Source organism: Eumetopias jubatus, unplaced genomic scaffold (genome assembly GCF_037043125.1).
Source record: "Eumetopias jubatus isolate StellerSeaLion01/CBP00866 unplaced genomic scaffold, mEumJub1_p1.0 scaffold_12, whole genome shotgun sequence".
Lineage (NCBI taxonomy): Eukaryota > Metazoa > Chordata > Mammalia > Carnivora > Otariidae > Eumetopias > Eumetopias jubatus.
In genome coordinates, this window is record NW_028274818.1 from 3,925,145 (window position 1) to 3,943,022 (window position 17,878).

At 50.1% G+C, this 17,878-nt stretch overlaps 1 non-coding gene across 1 annotated transcript; it reads right to left on the reverse strand.

Annotated features, from left to right (window-relative positions):
- Window positions 1-17,441: 17,441 nt before the first annotated feature.
- TRNAR-UCU (transfer RNA arginine (anticodon UCU)) lies at window positions 17,442-17,515 on the reverse strand. The gene has a single exon. It is a non-coding gene; the product is annotated as a tRNA-Arg (tRNA).
- Between the last annotated feature and the right edge of the window lie 363 nt (window positions 17,516-17,878).

The window sequence follows — 17,878 nt, forward strand, 5'->3', positions numbered from 1 at the left end:
AAAACCACTGGTGTCTTGTCTATTGCGATCCTCAGAAAACTTTATTATTTTCCGAGATTCTCTCCCTAGTTTGAAAGCAGAGGATCCAGGATTCCCGGGCAACCAGTTGCCCATAGGAGCTGGAAACAAAAGCCCCTCGTATTTGTCTTCCGGTGGCATGACCATTTAGGGAAGAGTTTAGGATTTCTTTTCATTTCAACTTACTGTCTGGGGGCTGGCCATAGAGAACAACTCCACAGTTCATGGCCTTGATATTCCCAACGTCTGCGGGGTCCACCGGAGAACCAGGTGAGGTGGCCCCGGTGTGCGAGGCAGCAGGAAGGTTGTGCGGGGGTGGGGGGGAGATCTGAATCACTCTTCCCCCGGTGCATCCCACGTGGTGACAACAGGATGTCCCGAGCCTCACCAGGAGGGAGACCAATGTTCCGATTTTCCCCACATTTGAGTGAGTTGGCCTCGCTCTGCCCTGACCCCCTCTCAGTAGGCTGAGGTGTCCTCAGACAAGGGAAGGGCCTGAGAGGCCGTGACAGCAGTGTCCCCAGGGATTGGGACATCGGCAGGCCGGGTGTGCTGCCAAGCCTGAATGCTTCTCCAAGACAATCGTCAGAGCCAGGGGGCGAGTGTGTGAGTTTGCACACCCCAGGAGAGCCTCTGCTAAGAGCCCTGAGTGTTAGGAGGGGAATAGGCTCTCTGCCAGCAAAACAGGACACAAGCAAAATCACACAGGACCCACAAGACACTGAAGCAAGATCTACAGCCAAGACCTACCTAATTGTAGGTAGGTAGGTCATGCGAGCTATGGGACAGGCTAAACCCACAGGTGGCGAGAGTTGACTTAGGAGACAGATAAACACAAAGACAATAATAATGTCACGGGAGAAAGACCCTGTGTGGTCTGGAACGCTGCTCCTCCTGGAACGGACGAGGCCTGCACAGTGATTTTCCCTGTTACATGAGTGCTTACGTGAATGGTGACTTTTTCATCTAAAGCCCTTTTGAGGGTCACAGGGTGAGAAAGGACTGGAGACAGAAGAGCGGGGCAGATACCAGGAAAAAGAGCCCAGGTTAAATTAGACGGCGGGGATGCTTTGCTTCGGCCACCTAGAAGCAGGCGACTCCCCCGAACCCCAGTTCTCTCATCCCCGAAGTTAGCACAATCCCTGCTCTTCAGGAGCCTTGTGAGGATTAGAAGCTCTTTTTCTAATGTAACTGGCTTGTGGCTGAGCCTCCGGGGAAAGGGAGGGTGTGCAGGTGCCGGCCTGGTGTTCCAGGAAGCACGGCAGCCCGAAGGCCAGGATAGCGCAACGTCCGGCAGTGATCCCGCACTTCTGTGTCCATCCGGGATAAAAGATGCTCACAGCAGTCCCACGGTGACTCTGGGAGCTCCCAGCTGCAGAAGGCTTCCGCTCTGGTTCAGGAATTATGGCCAAACGTGTGCAAGTCAACCTCCTCCCGTCCATGGCTTGACAGGCATTCCAGACTCCCCAACGCCCTCTGCCTTTTCTGCCTCTAACCTCACATCTCCTGATTTCAGACATTCTTAGCCTCCGGGAAGCCCCCCAAACACCTCCATGTGGTAAGAGATACTCCTGTCCGAGAACAGGAGTGAGTGAAGGAAGAAACAGAACGAGGAAAATGTGCTGCCAGAGCCTCACTGGCCTGGGGTGTTCCCGCATTTCCTGCAGCGTGGCTGTCTCTGTGAGGGTGACCAGGCAGGAGCTCTGTTTCCACACTTGCAAAGTCTCTGGGATTACCAGTAATGAAAATGCAATCCAAAATTGGGAGAATCACTTTGAAAGCAATGAAGCATACCCTGGTGATAGGAGTATCACCTAAGATTCAGCAATTCCATTCCCAAGTATATAATCTGAAAACCCTTGCACCAGGAGATACAGGGATATCCCAGCAGCATTGCTTATAAATGAGAAAGCATGGAAATAGACTACATGTCCATCGAAGGCAGGATGTATTAATAAATTGTGGCATCTTCCCACCATGGAGCAGTATCTCTCGATGAATGTAAGTTAACTGTTGTACCTCGAAAAGCATGGAGAAATCTCAGAAAATATAGTCATGGGGGAACAAAAAGAATATACGTCCATTTATAAGAAGTTTAAAAATAAGCAAAACTGGTTAACATATTATTTCAGGATAGCTGCATTTGAGATCTAACCATACAGAAAGCTAAGGGGGTGAGGGTCGTCCGTAGGGGCTGGGGGTGAAAACCCAAGAATTGTCAAAGGAACGGGCAGTGTCCTCATTTTCAGCTGACTGGTTGAGACTTGAGTGTTTATTTTATGATTGTAATTACATGCTTTAAACTGTGAATATATTTTATATACATCGTTGGGTATGAATAATTTATTTCACAATAAAGAATTAATGTAACCCAGATGAGCATGGGCCCCTTGGGCAGCCCCCACTCTCGTGCACGCAGTCTCCTGAGCCCAGCAAGGGCACCTGAGCGGCCTGGGGAGTCGCGGCAACTGGACTAAAATTCTGTAGGGTGGAAATGAGTGTCACTTTTTGTGCAGTGCACGGCAAAGGTGTGCACCTCCATCCCTCCCTTTCTCTATGATGCTTAAATGTGCTCTTTCTCCAACACCTGTCTCCTCCGAACCTTCAAGAAGCTCCTCTGTCAACCCTGATGATCAATTCTCCCATTTCACATGGCCCGCCGCCCTGCCGGCCATTGCCCCCAAAGCAGGATATGCTGACCGGGCACTGACACAGAATTTTAAATCTCATCAAAAAAACAACAACAACACAAACCCAGACAGGAACTATCACAACCAACAACTTTCAGAAAACAAAAAGCACAGATGAACAGGAATCCACTGATGCCAAAAAGCAGAAATCCAAGCAGACCAGAGAGTTGATTATCTCTAACCAGCAAGTTAGCTTCAATGTCACAGAGGCTCACTCAGTTAAGGATGTCACCTCATCGTTTGGTGAGAAAGTAGAACCACTGGGTGCTCAGCCCCCCCATCCCACCTAGAACCCCCCTCTGAAGCCTCTCTTCTTCCAGATCTCCCCAAATCAGTGCACGGCCATCCATTACGTCAGAGACATGCCTGCCTCCTGTTTTCATCATCCATGCCCACAAATCTGATCACATCAGCAAATCTAAATCAATGTTTATCTTTAGAACACCTCAAACCTACATCCTTGGGTCTTTCCTGCCATTACGTTATCCCCGGACGGTAGGGTCCCCTTCACCCATGATGTTCCTGCTACACCTCCTCCCCACCCCCCACCCCCAGCGTGCTCTGGACCCGAACCAGCGCAGGTCCCTGCACAACCCCACGTGCCTCCCCTGTGGCTGCGGCCCGTTTCTCCACCCCAAGCCTCTGCTGGAGAATTCCCCGGTTCCCTCCCGCATCACCAACTGACAAAGATGTTGTGTTCCTCTTCAACAAAGTAGGGATACCTGTCAGTCCCTTACTTATTCCCGCCATGACAAACTAATTACAAATGGCAGCCACTCCACTTCTTCTTTCCCGCGGCTTTCCCTTTCACCTCGTCAGTTTCTGCTACTTGCACACACGCCTCCCGAGGGTCAGGACCTCCCAGGTCATGTTCATCATGGCTCCCGGTTGCCAGCACCATGACCTGCATCAGAGAGCTGCTCGATGTCACGACAAGCAAGAGAAGGACAAATTCATCCTAAGCCCACAATAAAATGACATCAGTCTCAATTAATTCGCCACATCTTCTGTGTTAGTCATCGTGTGAGGGAGACAGAAATAAAGGACAAGCAATCCCGTGCGTAGAGCGCCATGGCAGGAGCGCTGGGGAGGTGACAGCAGCAGGGCCCCTGGTCCGATGGCGCAGGCGGGGAGCGAAGTCAAGAAAGGCCACACAGAGGAGTGCATTCCCTGAGCGCAAGTCCGCTACGTGAACCCGTGCGAGGAACTCACCTGAGAGCTGACTGCTCCAGCATCACTCATGTTCAGTGAAAGCAGAACTTCTACAACCAGAGCTGGCACCCGCCATCCAGGAACCTTCAGGAACTGTGTGTTAATGAGAGGCTCCTAGAGCTGTACTCTTAAAGGCGTTCTAACAAAACCTTTATGATTAGAAAAAGAAAGGCAGGTAAGGAGGGAGTAATAGCCAGACCCTGAGTATAATCATCAGTTTCTAAGATCTGCGGATTCATGGGTGCCATTTCTGAATTATACTCCATTAAGAAGATGTTCCCACACCAAGCACTTGGGATTCTGCTTTAAAACACAAAAGTTATAATTAGAAGGACCTTTAGAAATAATCTTGTTCACCCTTCATTTTATATTGAGGAGACTAAGACCAATATATTAAGACAATGCATGTAATCAAGACACTTGTGATGGTTAATTTCATGGGTCAATTTGACTGAATCATGGGTGCCCAGATATTTAGTCAAACATTATTCTGGTGTGTGTGGATGAGACTAACGTGTGAATGGGTGGGCTGAGTAAAGCAGACCGCCCTCCCCAGTGTGGGTGAGCCTCATCCAATCAGTCAAAGGTCTGAGTAGAATAAAAGGCAGAGGAAGGCAGAATTATTCTTCTCTGCCCCACTGTCTTTGAGCCGAGACATCAGCCTCATGCCTTTTGAATTTGTGCTTGGACTGGAACTTACATCACTGATTCCTGATTCTCAGACCTTCGGACTCAGACTAGAATTACACGATCAGCTCTCCTTGGTCTGAACTCAGCTTCCATCACGTGGGAGCCAATTCCTTATAATAAATCTCTCTTCTTCCCCTCTCCCTCCCCTCCCTTCTCCTCCTTCCTTCTTCTTTCTGTCTGTCTCTGTCTTTGTCTCCCTCCCTCCCTCTCTCTCTCTCTCTCTCTCTCTCTCTCACACACACACACACACACACACACACACACACACACACACACACCGTTGGTTCTATCTCTCTGGACAATCTACAGTGATGAACCGCATACCAAGGCAATCACCACACTCAGCTCAGCATCTTCTCCAGCCGCCAGTGATCCTGGAGCTGGGTCCAACACCGTGCCCTTAGCAGCCTCCTCCACCCTGGCCCTGCCACTGTCCCGTGGGCTCTGTGTCCACACGGGTGGCCTGTCCAGACTCCTGCCTTCTCTCTTCTTTGACTTTTCCATCTCTCTCAACCTTCTCTTTACTTCTGCTGCAACCAGATTCTTTTCTTCATGTGAAACAATACAACCCAATACCGCATGCTCTGAGAATAACCTTGTGTTAAGACAACCGGTTCACCAAATTCCTCCCAGGGTCCTGTCTGCCATGACTCATCCATTCGCCCCTTCTGACTTCACTTCCATGCGCATCTGGCTTCACGTCTACGGCCTTCTCTAGAAAACCACCACTTGCCAACATCCTAAGCCTCGTCTGTCTCTGCCCTTCCCCGGCATTCACACCCCCTCCCCGCAGACTGTGATTCAGTCATGTCAATGGTCAGCTCTCCGCCTGTTAGCCCAGGCGGCTCATGGCTGCCAGGGGAGATCAGACAACTACAAGTGAATGAGAGCAGACTAGCTCCGCACAAACATGCAGTGTTTCCTACTCAGCTGACTCCAGATGCCAATAATAATTACTGCAAGATTTCTTCACTCTCCTCAGAAACCTGATCCCTCTACATCTGAGTTCACTCTCAGAAAATTATTCATGTTCCTCCTTCACAGAAGATATGGAATCCCTTAGGCAGGGCTCCCTCAATTTTCTAGCCACAACGGGTCACACTGTGACCCCACAAGATGTGCCCAGATCTTCAAACCCATGGTCGTGACCTTATTTGGAAAAAGCATCTTTGCAGGTGTAATTAAGGATCTCAAGATGAGATCGTCCTGAATTTAGGGTGAACCTTAGATGCCATGGCAGGTGTCTCTCTCAGAGAAAGGCAGAGAGAGGTTTGGGACACAGAGAAGCCATCTGCATGAAGACAGAGGCTGACAGTGGAGGCATGCAGCCCCACACCAGGGAGCCCTTTCTCAAGACGTCAGACCTTGATGGCCCATTAATTTTAGACTTCCAGCCTCCCAAACTGCAGGAGAATAAATCCCTGTGGTTTGTAAACCACCCAGATTGGGGTAACCTGTTACGGCATTTCTAGGACACCAATAACACCCCCCATGTTGACACCTGCGTCCGTCCCCACCCTGCTCAGTCACAGGGTAAGGCTGAACACCTCCTACTCACGTCTCCCCCTGGGCTGTGGCTACCAGGACGAGGCCTCGGGGTTAGCGCTGCGAGTCTCGAGACAGACGCCTGAGTACGAATCCCAGCTCCACCACTTTCCACATGGCCCTGGTTCCTCCCAGTGCCCAACCATGCCTCAGTTTCCCCAACTAAAAAAATGGGATCCTAACAGCGGTATCTCTCTTGGAGAGGCTGTGTAATGGGACAATGCTCTTAGAACGGTTCCTGCATAAGGATGGACACGGTAACTGATTAACTCCAGCTGCCTTCTTAGGGAACCCACTCCCTACTGAGTGCTCCCTCTTGACCCCTCGGCCTTCTGAGCTTTGCATGATAACTTCTACGAATAGTGAAATACTCTCAACCACCCCCCTTTCCAAAAACAGAACATCCCTCCCCCATCACACCTGCCCCTCCAGCTCCTGCCTCACCCCTAGCTTCCAATCTCCCGCCTTACCCTTAGCTTCCAATTCACAAGGCGCAGATTGACTTAATAAGCTCACTGTTTCCCCTTCCTCCCCTCTCCTCACTGCAAACTCCCTGAAGCCCATGGTCACTCTCCCAGGACCCCACCTGACAAGGCCACCCATCACTAAATCCCAAAGAGAACATCAGTCCTTCTCAGGAACGTGCATGCTATCCCACATGCACCCTTTCCAGAAGCTTCTCTTAACCGGCTCTGCAGCAGCCCTCCTGGTTCTCTCCCCCTCTGACTGGTCTCACTTGCTGGCTTCTGCCTTCTCTAACAATTCCTTAAACGATGGGGGCCTCGGTGCTCCTTCCTGGCCACTCTTGCTTGCTCACCCTGCATTCTGGGAGCTGTTGACCACAGCCCAAACATCAATTTACTCCTCAACAGGAGGGTGACTCCTAACTTGTATCTCCGGCCCAGATTTGTCTTCAGAGCACCGGGCTCCTACCTCCAGACGCTCACTGACATATCTGCCCCACGCATTAGATATCTCAAATTCAGCGGGTCCAAAGGGGAAACACTCACCTCCCCTGGCCATTCTGAGAATCTACTTCTCATCCGGTACTGCCTGCTTCGCTAAATGAAACCTCCAATCGCCCCTCTGCTCAAGACAGAAAGCTAGGCTCTTCTCCTTCCCTTACCTCCTACAACCAATTTCCAACAAGTCCTATCCATGCAATAATCTCTCTCGGATCCATTCACTTCTCTCCGGCTCCCCTAACAGAAGCCAGGGCCACATCGCACATACCTTTGCTCTCATGTCCAGTCTGGCTGCCCCTCAGGCCTGCTCCAAATTTCAGCTAGAATAACCTTTCTAACATATAAATCTGAGTGTGGTCACCACCCTCTTAAACATACATACTTAAAATCTTTCACTGCCTGGTATTTGCTCCTAAAATAAAATCTTGGAGTAAAATCCAGAGGTGGGGGCCAGGGTGGGCGAAATGGGTAAAGGTGGTCAAAAGGTGACAAACTTCCAGTTATAAAATAAATACATAAATCCTGGGGATGTAATGTACAGTATGGTGAGTATCGTCAATAATATCGTACCATATATTTAGAAGTTGCTAAAAGAGTGATCTTAAAAGTTCTCATCACAAGAAAATAAAAAATTATAACTATGCGTGCGGATGGGTATCAACTAGACTTATTGTCAAAAAAATCTGAACACCTCAAAAAGGTTTATCAGCCTCTCCATCATCTGGCTCTCACCATTAGGTTTCGGCCCCATAGCCCTCCTGGCATCATTTTGTTCTTCCCTTCTGTCATGGGTTAATACCCCTTCTTCCAGGAAGTCCTCCGTAACTCTCTAGCTTCCAGGCATTCCACAACATTCTCTGGACTTCCCCTACCAGAGAGCTCACCAGAAGTCTTCTGTGACGACCTCATCGGTGTTTCCCACACTGTAGAGAAAGCTCCGCAAAGACCAGTCATGACTGTCTTTCTCCCCAGTACCCCCACGGGCTTCCAAAACTTCTGACACAGAAGTGAAGACCTGACTGAAGGCCGCCTAAGTAAGTGAGAGAACACTGCCTCTCCTGTGAATGACTCAGTACTTCAGCCTGGCATTTCTCTGAATTCCCTGTGAATCATGACAATTTGTATATGTAAAATGACCATAATTAAGAGTTACTGACTGAATTAAAGGAGAGGAAGCAATTAGAGTGATTTATCCCTGAATTCTCCCATAGCAGAAGTTAATTTGAAGGAAAGGAATTACTGAATGAAAACCTAGAAACCAAGAGCAGTTTCATGGTGTGACCTGAGCGTCTCGTGGAGAACAAGCTTTAATGGACACGGTGCTCTGGGCCAGTTTGACTATAAAAAAAGATCACTTACGACAGACCAGAAGGGTCCCGAAGGGTCAACTTGGAAACTATGAAGAAACGCATATTTTATTTATTTATTTATTTATATTATTTTCTTTAAGATTTTTTATTTATTTATTTGACAGAGAGAGACACAGCGAGAGAGGGAACACAAGCAGGGGGAGTGGGAGAGGGAGAAGCAGGTTCCCCGCGGAGCAAGGAGCCCGATGCGGGGCTCGATCCCAGGACCCCGGGACCATGACCTGAGCCGAAGGCGGACGCTTAATGACTGAGCCACCCAGGCGCCCTGAAACGCATATTTTAGTTACGGAACCAGGAGGAGGATTTGGAACAGGAAATGCTAGGGGGACTAAATGCAGATTTGCTGAACAAGACACCTCATAATCTGGACAAAGTTGGTTTCCATAGCAACTATACTCCCCATGCCTTTAACCGACAATCTATTTCTTACTAATGTTGTTCCAGGTGAGTCTAACATTTTCTTCTTCTTCTTTCATATACGGGCACGGATGAGGCTTACAGACAACAAACGTACTGCGACAGGGCGGATGTGGTCTCGGTCCAAAACCGAGTCAGAAAAGAACTCGGTTGTTCTTCCCTTCTGTCATGGGTTAATACCCCTTCTTCCAGGAAGTCCTCCATAACTCTCTAGCCTCCAGGTATTCCACAACATTCTCTGGACTTCCCCTGTTTTCGTGTTCCTGCTTTTCGTGTTCCTGCCTTAATACACAAGGAAAGTAAAGGAGCCTCTAAGAAGTGGAACTCACATACCAGGGGTTAGTGCCTTATGCAAGAACGTGGACCTTGCAGAGAAGGAAGGTTTTATTGCCAGTGTGCGCTGGAAAAACCCGGCTGGCGACGTTGCGCGAGCTTTCCAGCAGGTGGCACCCTACAACAACTAATGCAAAACACAGGCGCCACCGTCCCTAAGTCACACCTACATTTTAAGAACTGAAATCCTCTCCCTCTTGAGATCTATACGTTCTGCTCACACACTCAGGGGCCTGTGGAATCGATGTCCTCCGTAAAACACGCACACACATGCCCGGACGCACATTCCTCTGCTAGGCGGCAGAGTGCCAACAGCACTATATTATGAAAGCAAACATCAGCAAGCGGGGTGTACAAATATGCACATAGATGTATGAGAGCTGAGTCTGGCTCTCGGGGCCAATCCATCTCCTCCAAATGGGCCTTGAACCCCGTCCAGTAAATATTCCACCTGTCTCCACAATGACAAACCCGATGTTCCACGCTCTCTTCAAACGCCCACCCCGCCCCACCTTCTCTGAAGATGTCATGACTACTTAATTTAAAAGAAGGAGGAGGCCTTGGAGGATGAGAAGGAGCTACCGCCCTCCGTCATCAGATGAAAGCCCTTATCTTCCTGACATCAGCCGTGCAAGCCTGCACCTGCACACACCTGCACTCCGCGCTGTCCGCGCTGCAGTGAGGAAGGAGTACCCACCGGCTTCCCCAAAATCCTCAGGTTCACGGCATCTTAGTCCCCCCACCTTCTCACCGACCCCGGCTATCATCTGTGCTTGGCTTCTCTCTTTCTTGAATATTCACACTCCCCTTCACGATGATTTCCTTCCCCGTGGATTTCCAGGGGCTCAAGTCTCTGCCACTAAAACACAAACTCAGTGGGTAGAGGTGCAGGATACGGGATGGCCGTGAGCCCATCACCGTCCAGACTGAGTGATGGCTCCATGAGGGTTGACGGTACCATCTCATCTAGTCTATTTATGTGTGAAAGTGTCCATAACTGGACATTTTAAAGTAAGAACACAAAAAGGATCTTTCTTTTCGCTTGGCGCCCCCTGCCTTCCCACTCACCAGCTTCTCAGCCAAACTTCTGAGTTGCCTCAACCTGCTCACCTCCCTCCAGGACGCTGTCCACTCCCGTCTGGTTTCTTGCCCTGACGCTCCACAGATGCCGAGACAGCTCCCACCACCGACTTCCATGCACTTGTTCTAACGGTGACTTGGGTTATGACCATTCTGGGCGTGTCAGTAAGACCACGGCCCTCTGTGGACACTCCGGGTGTGACTTCTCTTTCTCTCCTCAATGTTGGAGCCGTCTGAGCTTATCCCTGGCCCCTCTCACTGTGCACCTTCCGCCAGGTGACCTCACGCAAACGTCTGGCTCCCAACATGCAGAGGACTCCCCAAATCAGATCACCAGTTCAGACCCGGGCCCAGCTCCCAACCTCACACGCACCTGACCCGACATCTCTTGGAGATCTCAGAGCCCCTCAAAATGAGAAGCCCAAAGCTGGGCTCACCATTTGCTGCCCTGCCCCTACTCTTCTTCTTACAGTGTTTCTTGCCTTGGTCAGTGGGTTGCGAGCCATAAATCATGGAACCGTCCTGGGCAACTCCTTCCTCTTTCTACCAGTTCCATTCTGTAACCGAATCCTGCACATTTCGGCTCCTGCATATCCCTACCACCCAGCTTCTCCACTCTGTCTCCACCACCACAGCCGCGGCCACCACCACCCTCCCCTCAGCTGCGCCACGCCCCACTGGTGGCAACTCTCCTTCAGCTCGGCATCTACCCAGGCACCTTCCACGCTGTTCCCTGACCTGCAGCGGGAGCAATCTTCCTACAATGCAAATCTAATCATGCAGTCTTTGGCTTAAAATCTCCAGGGGTTTCCCTTCGTTTCTCGGAAAAGGACACAACCCACTGAAGTTCCAATGCAGCCGTGTGGGGTCATCCCCCTGCGTCTCTCTCTGACTCCGCTTTGCTGCCACCTTCCGCCTCCCTCTCCCTGGTGGGACCACCCCCCTCGCCTCTCCTCCTCTGTTCTCTCTGCCACCTCTACACTTCAGTCTGGGAAGCTCCTTCCTTCCTTCATCGTCTGCCTCGCCGTTTCCCACTGATCTTTCCGACTCAACTCCAGGGCCACTGCCTGGAAGAAGATTCCCCGGCCTCTCTGAAGAGCTCAGCTCCCCCACCTCAGACTTGCCTGCCCCGTGGATCACCCCTTCACTCACAGCCCCGATTTTATGTGTGATCATCTGTGTCTTCTGCTGGTCAGTGTGTCCCAGGACCTAGTTCAATGCTTGGCACGGAGTAGGGACTAAACAAATGTTTGTTGAATGAGTAATGAATTCATGTGCATTCCCTGCCAGGTTTCCAGCTCCTTAACCTGTCTCCAGAGTATTTCCCTCTTCTGAGTGGATGCTCAGGGGTCACAAGCTCATTCTTAATATTAATTTATTTATTTTCTTTTGTAACTAGGGTATGCCAGGCACCCATATGTGGGGCACACCAGGCACCACTTTTATTATCAGATTTAAGGCCAGCTAGTTACTTTTGTATTTAAAAAGTGTAGCTATAAGGAATTAAAACCCAAAATCTGTACCAGAATGTGGCATAAAGTGTAAGACTTCAAGGAAATGCTGTTACTTGGCGAAAGCCACTTAGCCTTTGCTTCTGACACCTGGGGGTCGGCAATCACTCTCCTCTGCTGTTAGGAGCACGCTCAAGTATAAAAATTTTGAAAACACTGTTAGAAAGCTTGTGCATAATTAGAAAAGAAAAAAGGTTTTGTATTCCTCCAAAATAAACATAATTGGTTCTAAATTGTCTGCTATTCTGGATGCTGCCATTTCTCTCCTCAAAAGTGGCCTATAGATGTAGCAAAAGAAAGAAAAGATAAGGAGCGGCTGTTAGTGATTTCCAGGTGACGGTCCTCCCAGACTCGGGGTGGAGGCGGGTCTGCGGCAGGGAACGCTCCCAGGAAGGGCCCTGGCCAGGAGTCAGCGCCTCGCTCTGCACTCCTCTCCCCACCCCGTGGGGATGGACTTGCCTCATCCCTGGCTTTAAAGCCCTGCACTGCTCACCTAAGAGGCTTACAGGGTCCTCTCCACAGGGCTGTGGAGGCTTGTTCCCCAGACTGCACAAGGATCCCTGCACAACCTCAGTGCTCAGCCCCAGAGAGAAAAGTAGGGCCCCCACAGTGACTGCAGGGAGAGGACATGCCCTTGGAGGGTAACTCTGTGCCTTTCTACTCCCCCTGGCACTCCACGATGCCCAGGCACTTCCAAGGGACAGTGACATGTGGCCCGTGGCCAAGTCCCCCACATCCTCACCATGGTCTCCAGGAAACCAGCGTAATGGCTGGAACACTGTCCACAAACAAAGGAAGCTGATATGAGTTTGGGCCCCTACTGAGTATCTGACTATCCGGACACTTGGACATTTTACCTTAATTAATTCTAGGTATTATTTGGCTCATCTCTAGATGAGGAAATCAGGGCTCGAGAGGCCTATTGCATGCCCGGGTCATAGAGCCAGCAAATAGCAAGACCTCAGACTAAGTCCCAGGTCGCAGGTCCGCTGTCCCCGGGCTGTCACCTCCTCTGAGCTCCTGCTCCCAGCACCTCGTATCACATCCATGTCCCACCACCGCTCCATCAAGGGACACCTCCTCAGAGTTCCCGGTGGAACATCACCACCACCACAGAAGCAGAGAGATCCGATTCTGAGGGAGGACACAGCGAAGTTTACAGACATCCTGTTCCGTTATAATTTCTAGAAATTACTGAGGACGTAAACACCAAAATAATGTTTGGGGGAGTAAGTTCCATTTGCTATGGCTTTTAAACACAAACAAAACACACATTTTTGCTAGTAGGTGACAACCATTGTAATGGCAATAAATAAAAGTAATTAGTTCTCAGACAAAATGTAAGTGATCCATGCCAGCTCAGCTCTCCACAGATGGTAAGTCACTTTCTGGGTGGATGTTGTTATAAAACCCTCCGCGGCTGGTGGTACCAGCACCACCACTTGGGAACCACAGGGTCACACCTCGCTGCTTCTAGAAGGCTTTGCGTCCAGCAGACCTGCAAACATGCCCCTGTTCCCAACCACACTATTCTTCACCCACAGCCAAAATTAGCCTTGTAACATGTAAATGAGATTCCATCCCTCCTCTGCTCAAACCCACTGATGATTCATTAGCATGAAGGAAAGCCTGACCTGCAAGCCTTAAGTCAGCACTGGCCGGTGGGTCTGGAATTGCCCAGAGAAAGTGTTTTGGAAATCTGGTGTAATTTCTGGTTTGGTAAAGACTGGGCACCACGGCTAGTTGTAGAGAGGAAGGGTACCTGGGGCTTGTGTGCCCTGTCCCACAAGGGGCAGGTGCATCTCACACAATGCATCTCACACAATGCAGACTTGCCTCCTGCTGTGTCCTTCTTTTGAATGACCTACTGAAAAGCTAGTTGTTGGTATCTGGGCCTCAAATCTAACTTGTTTTTACATATAAATACAGAGAGCTTTCTGCATGATTGAAAACGTCCTAAAATATCCGTGAATGCAAAATGCTGCAATATTTGCAAGAAGATTGAATTTGTTTGGATTACAAATTTATCGACAGTGTTCACCAGTTTGGAGAGTCACAACCTGCTGGTACAGCGAACAAGGGTACATCCCTCATGATTTTTAAGTCGACAGGGAGGCAAGCCTGCATTGTTCCGCACTTACGTATCCACAGGCGTTGAACTAAAGGTGATTCTTCAAGTATGAGACTGCTAGTGTAGCATACAAATCAGTTATTACATACTTATTTCCTTTGTCTTATATTACAATGAGGATATTATAACTTTTGAAATTTTGTGCACAGGAAGCTTACATGACCTATGAATTTTGTTGCTGGAGAGCAAAAGAGAAGCGAGCAACCACTGGCTTGACTTTACAAGGCCGAGTTGGGCGTGACGGGAGCATCACCCTCTGGGACGTGCTCTATATTAATGTCTGAACCGGTCTCCCCATGTCTCCCTCCACACCAACCACACTGACCTTGGTGCTGTCCTCCAAAGCCATCTACCTCATGCCCACCTGAGGGTCTCTGCTCTGGCTCTTTGTCTGTTTGAAATGCCCACCCTCCGGGTCTAATTGATCTCTCTGGTTTCACTCATTCTTCACCCAAATGTCTCCTCCTGTGAAAGTCTTCCGTGATGGCCATGCCTCACATCAGTCGACCTCTTCTCCTCAGTTAAGTTCCTCCCTCAGGTACCTGTACCTACAATGCCATCATGATGGCATTTGCCCATCTGTCTTTCATCTCCGCAGTGGGAACACGCGGGCGACACTATCGTGGATCCTGGGACGTAGGACGTGGCAGGTGGCAGGAAGCGGGAGCCCGATGAATATTTGTAAAGTAAACGAACTAATGCCTAAAGATACCACCTGTGTTCCTGATCCCTGGAAGCCACATTTCTTCCTCTCCCATTTACATAATTTATAGCTAATCTAAGTTAGCATTAATTCTTTAAATATATCCATCAAGTGCCTACCATATTTCAGGCACTGGGAATACAGTAATAAATAAGGCACATCTTGCCTGCATACCTTGTAATTAATGACCAGCTCTAGCACTGCTGAAGCATTTGAGTCCTCCAGTGAAGTGACTTTATAAAAAAAGCACCGATTTCTTTGTACATTCTGAGCATTGTTACAATACAGAAATTATGATATTCATAAATCGGAAGTTAGCTCTCATGTATTAAGAAGAAAGCTATTATCTCATATAAAGAAATTTTTACCAATGTGAGAAATCTTGCCCCCAGTGCTTGTGATACCCTTCTTCAAGTTCCCAGGACACCACTCCTCCGAGACTGGGGTAGCTGGAGGCTGGCTGACGTGTGAGCCTATGTGGAAGCTTCTAGTTCCCTGGAGTGGCAGAGCTTGCAGGGACCTCTACCTGCCTGGCTGAGGCGAGGCTCCCAGCTAAGACACAGAGGAAGCGTCTGCTCTCTGAAGGATTCCACCAGCTGGCAAGTTCAGTCCCTCCTCTTCCCTGGGGCAGCATGAGTCAGTATCAGCCCCAGCTGATGGCCCACAGCTGCCCTGGGTGTGCTGGACAGGGGCTGACTGTTCGGACCCTTTCCTTTCCCCACATCGCAGCCAGGCACCCCTCCTGCCCACAGAGGAGACAGAATGCAGAGCTGACCAGCCTATGTCTCTGTGGAGAGCCGCACCACGGACTTTCTCATCATTTTCCCGTCTGAAGGACACACAAAACAACCTTGTCGTTATAGGTAAGCAGCTCAAGTTCAGAGAGGTTTTCTTAAACCATGGTCTTCAAATTCCAAGGTCCACAATGGAAATGATTGGCTGAAATCAGGTTTGGGAGTTGTCCACAGGCTTCAGACCTCGTTGGTAGCGAGCCGGGGAGCTGGCTACATTTCACCCTCATCAAACATTTCAACAAATCTCAATTCAGTGCCCACTTGGGCACACATTCCCTCCCTGCTTCACCCCTAACCTCCCACCCCCACAAGGTCATGGAGCCTTAATCCTAGAAAGCTTCTAGAATTGAGCAAACCTTGGAATGGGCCATAATGAATTTGTACCCTTGCCCCGACCTTGAACAACCTCCCTACTTCTCACTGTGAGCAGCCCTGTTCCAAAAGAATGATGAAGGGGAACCAGGAGGAAGTAGTATTCTGGGCATGGTTGAAAAAGGTGACATGCCGCTTTGCCAAACTCCCTCCCCACCCCACCCCACATACACCAGTTTTTCCTTTCAGGCCAGAGCTTAAAGCAAAAATACCCAGCACAGGCAGAGCTAACAATAAAAGAAAGACTCCGGAAGGGTCTGCCTAGGAACTTCTGGTCCCGTCCTGGTATCTTCCAAAGGGCACATCCACGGGGCTGGTGGGGGAGAGTTAATATCTGTGGGCTCTTAACTGCAAGAATTTTAAGTTTCTTTAAAGCATCATAGTACTTCAAAAGAAGTTGAGGAGTTTCAATTTGCTACAAATGTGCAGGTGCCCTAAAGGCAGAAAACATCAGTCTCCCACCATCAGTCTCCCACCCTAACTGCTCTGTCAGTTCCCACCTCTTGGCAGGTTTGGCGGAACCCAGTATGGATTGGCCCCCTCACCCCATGCCAGCTTCCCAGAGCCTGAGTGCAGGGCTGTGTCCGCTGGATGCCCGAGCAGAGCCCCACGTGGGAGAGATGCTGACTCCCCAGCAGCCGGAGGAGAGATGTGTGTCTCAGGTTTCCTGGGTTCACCTGGGGTGGAGGTCACCTCCTGGCATGGATGGTTCCCTCTAGCTAATACACTGGAGGCCTCAATATGCGAGGGGGAGAGAGAGAGAGCCAGACCAGACCAGAATAGAAACCCGAGCTCTCAATCTTGCTGAATGTGGCCATTAGATGAGGCAGGGAAGGAGAGCAGAAGGGAATGCAGGATGAGAGAGGGGTGAGGAGATGTCTTGATGGAAACGGGGAATGATGGAAATAACCCCCCCACACACATACCGCCCTCTGAGCTTGCCCTCCAAACAGGAAAGGCTACCAACTTTCCACAGGAGCATGAGACCTTTGAGTTTCCCGGGACAAGTTCATCTGCCCCATAATTCATGTGCTTCTGCACAGTTTATTCCACTGAGAGCGATGAGCGCCTCTCACCTTGTAGATGAGGAAGTGAGTGATGAGCTCTAGCACAAAAAGCTCCAGCAATGACAAAGATGGTGAATAAACTGTCCTCTGCACGACCCCATCCATCTCCTGACCCACCCCGGTCAAGAGGACCCTTACCTTAGAGGACAGCTGGAAATTTCCTCATGGGCATGCATGTGGGTCAGGCTGCCTTTTTGTGTTCTCAGAGGAGAAGGAGGGAACGGCCGTGGTCCCAGAACCCGTGGCCTGGCACCACGGTCCCTGTGTCAGTGATTCCCCTAGGAAGCAAAGGATCCAAAGGCTGTGCCAGTCCGGCTGAGCAGAGACAGGCAGCCGACAGCTGAGACTTCCCTAGACAATGAAAATCCGTAGAGGAGGAATAGAGAAAGAATGAAGGGGGAGGGAAGGGAAAAGGAGAGGAGGTCCAAGATTCCCAAGGAAAGGGGTTTCCTTTCTCTTCCCCAGAACCTCCGGGGACAGATAAATACAATTATCAACCTAGCATGACAGCACACAAAATAAAAGAGGCACCTGCCAGGTGACCATCTCTGCCGGGACTCGAACCCGGAACCTCTGGATTAGAAGTCCAGCGCGCTCGTCCATTGCGCCACAGAGACCTCACCACACACACAGCATCAGCACCAGAACTGAAAAAGCACATACCTTCTGCATCACCAGCCATCTCGGCATCCTGCTCCCGAGCGGTGGGGGGGCAGGGACAGCTGGAAAATCTGGAGTGGAGATCCACCCGCCGGCTCCGTCAAAGCTTTTCTCAACACTGTGGGTCCTGGGTCCTTGGGGGATCAGAGGAATGGGGCCGTAGTCATTTTCAGTCCCAGGAGCTCTGATGGGGTAGGATGGAGCTAGAGCCTTTGCTCCTTCCTCTCCATCCCTGAGGGAGGATGCAGGAAAGTCTGTCTATTCTCATGCTAATTAAGCAGAGCCGTACCCTGCCCCGTGAGCAAACGGAGCCGGCTCTA